The sequence below is a fragment of the Equus przewalskii genome, chromosome 3 (genome assembly GCF_037783145.1).
Source record: "Equus przewalskii isolate Varuska chromosome 3, EquPr2, whole genome shotgun sequence".
In the NCBI taxonomy this organism is placed as follows: Eukaryota; Metazoa; Chordata; class Mammalia; order Perissodactyla; family Equidae; genus Equus; species Equus przewalskii.
The window spans coordinates 84,927,525-84,939,522 of record NC_091833.1 but is presented as its reverse complement, the minus strand read 5'-3'; the positions used below and the strand labels follow the sequence as shown (position 1 = coordinate 84,939,522).

Sequence of the window (11,998 nt, the reverse complement as noted above, 5' to 3'; positions counted from 1 at the left end):
GTAGAGAAGCCCCAGGGGCTAAAAGCAGAAGTTACCATTCGATTACTCCTATACATGGGTATGGGACCAGATGTGAGTCTTCCCTGGATGTCTGTATATTTTTCATATCCCTTGGAAAGTAAGGAGCAAGCTTAATAAGATGTAACTAGAATGTAGCAATTTCTCTCAGGGAGGAAAAAATGGAGGGTTGTATCTTGGATATTTGATTAAGGTTCCAAAGCACAGCCAATCTTACTGAAGGAAGGAACTGTGACTGAAGAAACAGTCAGGTCTTTCTCCCTATTTTAAATTATAAAACCTTAAAGCACTCAACTTGAAACTTGAGAAGAAACCTTAAATATAAAGAAAAACTTTCAAAGACTCTGTAAATCACTTTGCTTCCTCTCTATTAGTTTCCCATTCTGTTATTCCTGTCTCATAAAGCATTGACATATGCCTTGCAAAAATTTCAACTGTGAAGAGAATAGTCATTGAAACTATTTGCTTCAAACATTTTTACTTCTTAGCACCGCTTATTTAGAAAGTTGTCTATAAAAGGGATAGTAGAATAAATTTCTATTTCATTTGTCAATTAATTTGCCCTACAGAATTCTGGGTAATTGAGGATGTTCAATATTAATCAAGGTTGTTAAGGGTCTTGATAAACCAGGAGGCAGAGAGAGAAAGATCACCTGGATGCTCAGGTGGACCCTGTAGAGAGTGGTTCCTTGGTTCCTTGGTGAATCACTCAAAGGCCTTGAGCTGGTCTACATTATGGCTCTTCAGATCCAGGTGCTTGAGTTTTTCTTCTCTTCCAGAGGTGACAAGAATATAATGCTCAAGAGAGGCCAATTTGGAAATCTGAAAACCTAGAATCTAGTCATGGCCCGGAAATATGCATTTATTAGAAGCTGTTTAGGTTGTTCTTATATATATTAAAGTTTGAGAATTATTGACATAGACTGTAAAAGGGAAATTCATCTAGTTCCCTAGAGTTAATAAAAATCTTCCATAATGTTCTTATGTCTTCAGTATTTAACGAGGAAAATGAAGATGATATGTATTGATCTATGACTTTTGCTTCTGATTAGGTTAGATCACCAGGAGGGTCTGTCCTGAGCCAAAGATGGATCCTGACAGACATGTTTCCTGTTGGTATCCTAATGTGTCAATTAGTTGGTTTAGGAACAGGCCCAGAAATCCTACCAGTACACTCTGATGTTCGTGTTCTGTTTTAGTTCTCTTTAAGAAATTCTGTTGTAAGTAAGGCTATTTCTATCTAGGTAAATAATTTTACTCCTCATGACTTAAAAATTTTAGAAACGAATTATTATTTATTTAAAAAAATTATTCACTGTTATCTCATGCAAGACAAATTACAAAACCACTGTATAGCTCATGGCTTTCATCACCCAGTTTGCACGATTGGATTTGAGATACACCTTACTCTTAGCAGCAACATTATTTCCAAAGTCTCTTGGAGTGGGTCAATGATGCAGATAATTAAGATCATTAATTTTTTCTAATTTATTCTTATGGGATTAAATTTCAGACGGTAGTCATTTCTTGACCTTATCTTCAACCTTTTAAGTTGAAGCTATTAGAATCTTCTAATGTAGTTTCCATAATTTTTATTTTCCCTCTTTCTACAAATTTAAAATTACTATATTAGAGAAAAATAGATTCAAAGAAGGAAAATGATTATAACACCTACTGTAATTTGGTGTCTCCTTTCTAAGGGCTCAAATATAACGTATAACCTCCGTCTATGTATGTACATGCGTGTCTCTGGTTAGTGTCCTTGTATTTATGAGCATTCTAACATTGCAACACAAATAAAATAATGTAAAAATAACGCATTTGCAGAACAATTTACATTATGTAAAATTTTTTAATATATATTGTTTAACTTAATTGTACCCCAAATTTTATGAAATAAGCAGGAAAATTATTATTATTCTTACTTTCAGATAACTGAGTGTCAGAGAAATCGATTGTCTGGATCAAAACTAATAATACAAGACCTCTGCTTTTTGCTGTTTTGGTTTTTAAAAGTAAAATGCGCTATATAAAAATTCCCAATTTTAGCTTTCGAAATGCTACGATGACAAATACGGATATTTATAGGAGTAAATATATCATGCTTTGATATAGTCTGGTCTTTTGAACTTCAACATTTGGTTAGCAGATTTTAAAGTTTGTCATTTATCCAATGTTTGATCTTCATCTAGAAAAGGTTTTTCTGCAGAGTTAAATAGCTTCTATTCAGTTTTAAATTGTACTTCTAAAATTTATCAAAACTTATAATTTCTATCACATTATTTGATTAAATTGCCACGAGATTGCAAAGGTTGAGACTGGAAGGGGATGATGTGGTTAACTCAAGGAAGGCCACTGCTCGATGTTGTTTATTAACTTCAGGATGGATGGTTATTAATAGAAGTTTCTGGCCATATTTATTATCTATCCATGGTTCACTGAATCTAGCTTTGGCAGTAGAATAATATTTCAGTGAAAACGAGGCAATACTTTTGATGACTGTTTGGTCCCAGTGGGTTTATTTGGGCCACTCCGGAAAAACAATAACAGTATGTATGGAATGCCAGGCATTGTTCTCAGTATTTATGTGCACTGACGTATTTATTCCTTATAGCAACACCATAAGGTAGTAACATTATTAATCAACTAATTATAATTTGAGTTTCTCTGTATATGAAATATTAAGTTGGAGGATTTATTTATGTAGTTTTTTACTGAGGTAACATTGGTTTATGACATTATATAAATTTCAGGTGTATATCACTATATTTCGATTTCTGTGTAGACTTTGAGATGGCAGCCAACTGTGAATCGCCGAGGCTAGGATGTGGTTTTTTCCTAAGCAGAGGTATATTTCTGCCTCTTGCACCTCTGTCAGTGTTGGCTCTTGTTGTGGGTTTTTTAAAAATCTGGTTTCCAGATCTCTCTCAGAGGAAATTGTTTCACAGTTATTGATTTGCTGTGTCTGTGGGGGGAGTTGAGTTCAGAGTCCTCCTATACTGCCATCTTCCAAACTCTTCAAGTTGAAAGATTTAAAATCTCATTTATCCAGAGAAATTCTCATGTAATGTTCTATTAAAACAAGCATCTACTAATGCAAATATTGCATTTTTAGCGATCAGCAAGTAGGCAAGAAACTCTAGGATTTTTGATACAATTACAAACAATGCAAGAAATTACATTAAGAAATTAAGTGACTTGTCATCTAAGAAGCAGAGGAAAGAAAGCACCAAAAATAAGTTGGTACTACTGATATATTATTTGTGTATGATTAAAAAATTGCAGACTGATAGCCCTTGGAGTCCTGTGACCACCTTCCACATGCCATCCCTTTGCTACTCTTTGACACAGCATTTGACACTAATACTAATTAGGACCTCAATACATGTTCTTACTTTGAGTTAATGAATTAAGTGATACTCTCTTAGACAGTGGTTATTTCCCCCTTTTCAATCTCTTTTGGGTTTGGAGATTTACCATGCTGGATAGGAATGGAGTTTGCATGGTGAAGTGTTGGTAGCTTGCTCCATTCAACTCTTTCTGTTGTGGGTTATCTTCAATATTCATTCAATCATTCATTTAATAACTATTTACTGCATATCTATTATACAGTAGGCATTATGCTAGATAACATGATGAATAAAGCCCAGTTTCTGCCTTCATGGAATATTCAGTAGTGTGTTGTGAATGATTGTGCAGAGGAATTCCTGGAAGAATTCAGATACGACACTTGACTTTGTTTCCCCTCTCCAGAGGCTCCTTTTCTGTTTTCCTTTTGGCCTAGCATAGTCTCTGCCAATCATTCTTCATTTCTCAAATGCTTATATTCTTTTCCCACTTAGTCTTTCTCTTATTAGACCATGATTATATGGAATCCTTTTCTTCAGCATATTTTGCTTGCTTTCTTGATTTAGTTCTGTGTCTAGGTCCCCAAACTGAAGAGTATTTTGTATAGTTAATGACTCTTATCTTGATCCTGCAAGTCTCCAGAAGTCAGTAACGGTGACTCTGACCATGAGCGCTGACGTATCCACATTCTGTGAATCCTATTAAAATTTTCTCTCTTTAATTCAATGAATATATAAATTGGAATATCTCTCCTTCTCCCCTATTCATCAGAACCCCTGTATCATCATGACATTTTAATTTGTGGAAGCTTGTGTTTAATTGCTTGAAGCTTAACCCTATGAATCTGTCTGAATTCTGACTTTAGAACAACATGCTGAGCAATCCCACAGATTCGGCAAGATGACTTGAAACTGCTTAATGAACTCTTAATGGCAGCCTATGGTTACCACATAATTAGGGAATTAGCACCTGATGTTTCCAAACTTTATAAAAGCAATATAACAGTAGGACTAGACAAACATTCTTTGGGTGGCCTGCTCAAGCTTGCAGAGTTTCTGATAGTTTCTCTGAAACCCAGTATTTTGAATTTTGCTTAAAAACAATAAAAACATTTACTAGCCTATGTCACACACTTTATAAATATATCAATCACTCAATCATTATCACCTGAAGGGAATTTAAGATTATAAACAGAATAAAATGTCATACAGAAAGTTTTGGTTAAAGGAATTTATTTACGTGCATAAATCTACTTAACGAAGATATAGGATCTCTTTGCTTAATTTTATTTTTCTAATAATTCGTTATCTCACCAATTTCTGACAAATTATTTGTGTCTCAGAACGTTTCATTAAGAGGAAAGAAATAGATGTACATTTTGTTCATGTTAAAAGAACAAGTTATAGGCATATTCCTTATTTTATGGATTCTTAAACAATAAAATTAGTCCATGAAAGAATTAAGTTGCTTCGTTTCTGTATCTTATATGTAACTAATGGTATGGAATTAAAGATCTTTGCTATATGAAAACTCTGAAAGCTCGACTAGTCCACAAAGTGGCTAAAGCAGTGAAAGCCAAGGTATTGATCTGCAAGAGACAGTTTTCATTTGAAGAGAAGGCACTGGGGAATTATTCTCTAACAGGTCAGTGGAAAGAGAATCGGGAGAAAGAGTATCAAACCAGTGGAGTCGAAATGAGAGTCTTCCTAGGAAGAGAAGAGTTGGGTGGCTATGACCATAGAGGAAGGTGGTGGGTCTAGAGATTAGGGGAGGGGGCTTCAGGGATTAGAGCATAGTCAGCAGGAGAAACTGCGGGCAATGCTGCCCACGAGCGGCCCAGAAGCAGCCCATGCTGGCAGAGCACCTATCCTTCCCTGTGCATTACCTTTGGTGTGGAGCCAGGCTCACATATTCTTTCCTGGCTGTCTCATGAGCACCTTCCTTTGACAACTATCAGCACATTGCTTGTGAACATCTGGCAGAAACGATGCCCTCTCATGCCCCAAGATTCTGCTGAACTCCTTCCAAATTGTCCTAAATAAATACTCCCCTTTTCAAAGACACAGGACTCATGATTTTTCCCAGAAATAAAAAGCAGGGCCTTTGCCATTCAAATTAATCATCATGGTTATGTGAAAAATAAAGCCTGCAATATCCATATTTAGGAAGGACTGAACAATGACAATTACTCACTTACTGTATTAGTTTCCTGTTGTTGTTGAAACAAATTGCCACAAACTTAGTGGCTTAAAACAACAGAAATTTATCCCTTTACAGTTCTAGAGGTCAGAAATCTGAAAGGAGTCTTATGGGGCTAAAATCAAGGTTTCAACAGGGCTATGTTTCTTCTGGAAGTTTTAGGGGAGAATATGTTCCTTGACTTTTCCAGCTTCTAGAGGCTGCGCATTCCTTGGCTCATGGTCCTGCATCACTCTAACCTCTGTTTCCATTGCTGCATTTCTTCTAACCTTCCCACCTCCCTCTTTCCCTTATAAAGACTTTGGTGATTACATTGAGCCCACGGAGATAATCCAGGCTAATCTTTCTATCTCAAGATCCTTAATGCAATCGTGTCTCAAAATCCCTTTTGCCATTTAAGGTAACATATTCACAGGTTGTGGGGATTAGGACATGGGCATTTTTGAGTGGCTAATAGTCTGCCTAGCACACCTGGCAGGTATGGTAAGCTTGTTTTGTCTATGAGAAAACTAGGGCCTTGCAGTAGATAAATTATTGGATCCATTTTTCCATTTCCCTGTTAGGAGTATTATACATTGACACACTTTTTCCATGGCCCTTTTGAGGACAGGAGTGTACTTCTAAAGCCTTTGACTTTCATCTTGGCCACGTGATTCCCTTTGGATAATGGGTTGGTAGTAGGTGTGGCACATGTGGAGGCTTGAAATGTGCTTGCATGGTTGGGTTTGCCCTCTTGTACACCTTCCATCTCCAAAAGAAGGACAGGCTGCAGGAGGTTGACTGGTCCCAGAAGAGTGAGAGATGCAGAGAACAGGCCTGGACCCAACTGACAGTTTGAAGCCAAAGCCTGAATAGCTTAGCCTAGATCAGCCGATTGCTAGCCAACCATCAGACTCATGAGTGGGCAACAAATGCTTAAGGTTGCATTCCAATCAGTTTGAGGTTGTTCATTAAGCAGCAGAAGAAAACTGCTGGAAGCTCACAGATATCAAGTACCTTGCTCAAAGTCACATGATGTTAAGTGATACAACTTCCAGAACATTTGACTCCAAATATTGGGCTCTTAGCCACTAAGCAACTAGTGTCCAAACAACCACTTATCAGATGTGTGAATTTTCTCTACAATATCCCTGCCAAGGCCTTATCAAGGCTTTGGTGGGGATTTTTAGGGGCAAGAGATTTAGGGTCTTTGGCAGGACTAGGTGTCAAGTCTTCTCACCATCCTATAGATATTGACCTACTGAAACTGATCGTACTAGGATAGAGTGAAGACAAAATGTCATCCAATTCTATGAATGCAGCTAAAGATTAAATTAATATTTTTGGTGGCCACATCACACTGTGTGATGTTGGCTTGTTGATTCATTTAAACATATTTTCTCAATCAAGAGATTCATGAGGTTAAAACTTTCAGTCCCATAAAACATCTATTTTTCATTTAATGTAGTAATATTTTGTTAGTTTCCTTTCTGCATATATCTACAGGGCTCTATATTCAACAAAATTTAATTTTATTGTGTTAGTCCAGGCTGTTAAAATCCTTTTGGATTCCGGTTTTGTATCTCGCTGTACCTTAGTACCTTATTAAGTCAATGGAACAGTTTTGATCATGGCAAATTATCAGCATGGAATAATATCAAGTGAGTAAAAAAATGTATTTAAAGGAAATAAATATCCCTAATAAAGTGGCAAGTATATTTTAGTAAGTATTGGAAACCAATAAAGTTAAACTAGTGGTCTTATTCTAACACAGAAAGAGGAGGGAGGCAAATGATGTGTAAGTGGTTATGACACAAAGTATGTCAGCCTCAGAGGACTCCATGGGTTTCCTCTTATTAGGTTCTTCAAGAACGATCCTTGTACATTACTCTTATAGTGACAGAAACTTTTCTTTAGGAAGGGCGTCATTTGTCCCCAAGGGGTCATGCATCCTAATCCCTACAATCCGAGAGCAATAACTGTGATCTTTGGGAGGCTGATAGCTTGTAGTCATGGCACGAACATCGTATGTTGAGTCAATTGAATCAACACTCAGCAGTACTGGGCTTCTAGAGTCACGGAGCTTCATTCACGGTCAAAGGAAGCAGCAGGAGCCTGAAGGCTGAAGGTTTGTCTGTCTGAGTGCCTGGTGCTTTTAACTGCAAGTCGAATGCATACAGTTATGCACATTTTCAGTTAAAAGAAAGTATTAGAAATTCTATTACCAGGATAACGCAAAGAAACTAACCATCCCTTACTGAGGGTACCACCTCTCTTTCTAACCACATAGAAAACTAAATAATGGAACTTGGGAACCCAGCTTCATAGAGTCTCTTAATCACAGCTGTCAGGACTTTTCCAGTAATGGTGGAATTTTCCTTTATGTATATCTATATGTCTATATCTCTATCTATCTATCTATCTATATTTATTTATTTTTTCCTTCTTCTTAGTTTCTGCTTATTTCAGCATCCTCCAAGGCCAGTGCTGCCTGCCTCAGTTACTCAGTTACAAGTCAGCCTTCTCAGGGAGTGTTTTTTATGTTTCTGTGAAAGATTTCTGGAGACAAAACTGTACCCCCAAAGAAGTGGCTTGGTGGTGGGAGCTTATGAGAACTGAAGAAGAGTCAAAGCTTGTGTTGGAAATTGGGTAGCTGCCTGCTCAGCCTGCATAACAGCCCCTTCCTCTCTCATTCCCTTCTCTTCTTTCTGTTGGAGGTATAAATGTGAGGCACAACTGACCACTACAGAAAACATCATTTGACTTGATTTTTTCCACATCAGATTAAAAGTGACTCTCGGCTCCTATTTGTAAGGGAGTACAGGAAGTTCTATATTAGTTATCATTGGGACTCTTTTCCCTACTCATTGTCAAAACACTGCAGGTTTGCAAGGGGCCAGAAAACCTAGAGATGGTCCTGGTCTGTGGATCCTAGTAGATCCATCTTTACGCTGCACTCCAGCCCCGTGATGCTGCACCGATCCTGTAGGCAGCTCACGAGGCCCTTCACCGTAAGTCCTCTCTCAGAATGTCCCATTTTACGTCTTCTGACTCTTGGAACTACCCAACTTCATCATTTTTATGTCCACGTTCTTGAAAACATAGCTCTGTCAATTATTAACAGGGGCAAGATTCAAGTTTCTAAGAATCAAAGCTCCACTTTTCTTTGCGAGAGAAAGAAGAGACAAATACCATAATTCTCTAATAGTGTCTTAAACGACTTTTATGTTCTTTTTCTCTCCATTAATGGGTAAGAGCACTCTTCTCTGGAGGGAGATGACCTGGTTTTAGATGCAGAGTCTGACATGTCCTGGGTGGGTGTTCTGGGGAAATTTACTGAACTCTTGTAAACCCCAGTTTCTTCATCAGTAAAGAAGGGATAATGACAGTATTTCCTATGAAACAAATGAACTATGGAGTATAAAGCATTTTGCACAATGCCTAGCACATTGTAAGTGCTCAATAAATACCCTTATTATTTTTATTATCCATCCCCCCAAGTGAACTGTGAATTTATTATTGCTAAGTACTCTGCTAGGCAATGAGCCTACGAAGATGAATAAAGTGTGGTTTCTATCCTCAGAGGAGCTGAATTCTTCCTTATGAGGAGGACAAACTCATAGTTACTGTTAAATGTGATAAGTACTCAGGAGTTTACTGGGGGACAGAGGCAGGACATCTGACCCAGTTCTGTAAATCTTATAGAGATCCTGTTCCCTACATGTAACGTCTTTTGAAACTAGGGCTGTGTGGGAAGTCCTGGGCCACTCCTTAATGCAGTAAAAGTACTGCAGGCTTTATTGGTAGCACTCACTTCCCTTTGGGAAATCTCAGCTGCTGCCTCTAAACTTAGCTTAGCCTTTGCCACACACACCTGTTTTCCTGAGGCGGATTCCTCTGTTCAAGATCCTCTCTTGGCTCCAGCCCCTACCTGGCCCTTTGTTTTGGATTCTCTAGTTTTAAGCTCCTGTGGCTACTTGGCCACATGTTTGCCAGCCTGGCTCTGCTGCACTTGGCTCTATACCTGTGAGCTCAGCCAGCCACCCACGTGCCTTCTGCCTGAGCATTCCTCTACATCACCTGTTGTCCTGAAAGCCTGGCTTGCTCCTTCTGGGTAGACGTAGACTCTGTCTCTTCTTTAGTAATAGCCTGGATTGACTTGTTTTGCTTTCAACCCTAATCAGGGAATTATTTGTGTCTACATGGGTTGTGCTTGGCTATAAGCTACAGAGTAGACTACTAGACATGGCTTAAAATACACAGACATTTATTATATCAATTAAGAAGAAATTCAGAAAAGGCTATTGCTGAGGTTGTTTGGTGGCCCGATAATCTGATCAACAACCCAGTTCCTGTTCTGCTTTGTCATCCTTAGCTTGTTTGTGATGTTCCATCATGGATTCAAGATGGCTGCCATAGCTTCAAGCCAGGCCAGAGTCCAAAACAGAAAGGGAGGGGGAGCACAAAAGAACATTCTTTGTAGGTGTGCCTCTTCTATCATAAAGGAAAAGAAAATTCCAGAAACTTCCCAGAAGCATTCTCTTACATTTCATCCATGAGAATAGGGTCTTATGGCCATTCCTTGTTATAACAGGAGGCTGGGTATGTGAGTATTTGGCATTGCTTCTATGGCAGAAGAGAGCATGAGCATGGGCTTGTAAACAGCTGTTGGATAAGTAAGCAGAAGTGCCTGCCACACCATTATCCAAGAACTTAGATAAGACAATTTTTATTTTATGCAATTGAACCCACATTGGATCATGCTACTTCAATTACAAAATCACATTATCAGTGATTATATTTCATATCTTGTATATGTTTATTTTGCCTGTCCTTGTTTTTTCCTGTCTTTACAGGTTCATTTCTTCCTAATTTTGTTTTCAGTATTCGTTCCTTTTGATTTCTGGGTACCATCCATATTTTCTCAGGCCTAGAGCTTTTTACCTGATGGGTTTAATTATTCTAACACTAGAACTTCAGAAACTTCAAGTGACATTAGGGATGGTAAACAATTTATTATTAACAAACAGCAGTAAAAGTGGAAGTGCATTAGTTATGTATTATATCTATAGTAGCGCACTAATTGTATAATTAAAAAAAGGTGCATGCCACATTTGACTTAAACTGAGCAATCTAAAGCAGAAAAGAACTTCCCCCAAACAGTCCGTGTTGCTTCATTTTTTCCCTTCTGCTTGCCTACGTTAAATCAAAAACAAAATAAAATACAAAACCCAATGACCACAGAGTCTCGGCAATCATCCCCACAGCTTCTTCTTTCACTTCTGGCCTCGGAAGCCAATCCCCTCAGGGGCTCCGCGGTTGGCGAGTGGAACTCATTTCACATTAGAGGAGAACCATGATGGAAAAGCTCTCCACATGCAGAGCAGGGCAGACCCTCTCTCAGCAAGCCTTTTAGCAATGCTGCGCCAGCTTTCCTGTTCAGTAGTCATAAACAAGCTTTTAAAAAAAATTACTTAAAAGAACACTATTAGTATTAGTAATAAGAGCAACCCTTTATTGAATGCCTACATGGGACAGAAATTATCTTAGGTACCTTTCTTACAATACTGTTTCTTTAATCCTTACAGCAAATTTGCAAGGTGGATATTAACTTATTTTACATGATATAAGCTGACAACAGCCCGATGTGATTTAAAGAACAATGAAAAAACATTTGTCTCCAAATATTTTGGCCTTTATTTCGATCTGCTGCCTGAAATTCTTTGTATTATTTTCTCTACTCCCCTACTCTAGAGATCTCCTTTGTCTTAAGTTGGGTTTGCTAGATGCAGAACCTGAGAGTGGATTCTTGTGAAAGTGATTGAATAAGGGAGCACTCTCAGAAGAAAGAGAGAGAAGGAAGCACATCAGGGTGGGGGAAGAAAGGCAAGCAAGGGAGTGATCTTGGCTAGAGACCAGCTGCAACCTGGACACTTGCAATACGAACTGTACCATGGATTGGTTCCCACCTTATAGCAACAGCCTGGGATTTTTTAAGCCTGTGTTAGTCTGTCATTGGCCGTTGGCTGTCCCGGTGTGTGTGTGTGTGTGTGTGTGTGTGTGTATGTCTCTCTGTGTCAAGGCGTCATCCATTCTGCTGAGACATTTATCCAGAGAAGGGAGAAGCTGTGAGTTTTTAGCAGCCAATGTTCACAATAGCTGGGGGTGGGTCAACCAGCATTGTGAAAGGAGTCTGGGAGCATCCACTACAGTCCACCTCTTGCACTGTTCAGATTTACTTGCTTCTCCCGTTAGATTTAGTCCATCCAGGCACAGCCTTGCCACAGTTAGTGGGATCACTTGAAGCCCCACACTCTGGCAGGCTGTGAAATGATAACTGATGCTTATTTTCTCCTTCATTTACTGTCCACTGTAGACCCTCCTCCTTCTGGCTAGCACTTCTGCTCATCCAGGTGGCTTGCATGTTTAGGTGACTCATATCCTCAGTCCCCGT

General features: G+C 38.6%; 1 protein-coding gene across 1 annotated transcript in view; it reads left to right on the top strand.

Annotated features, from left to right (window-relative positions):
* The window catches only part of GRXCR1 (glutaredoxin and cysteine rich domain containing 1), a 116,881-nt gene that overhangs the window by 3,464 nt on the left and 101,419 nt on the right, over window positions 1-11,998 (top strand). The window lies entirely within an intron of this gene.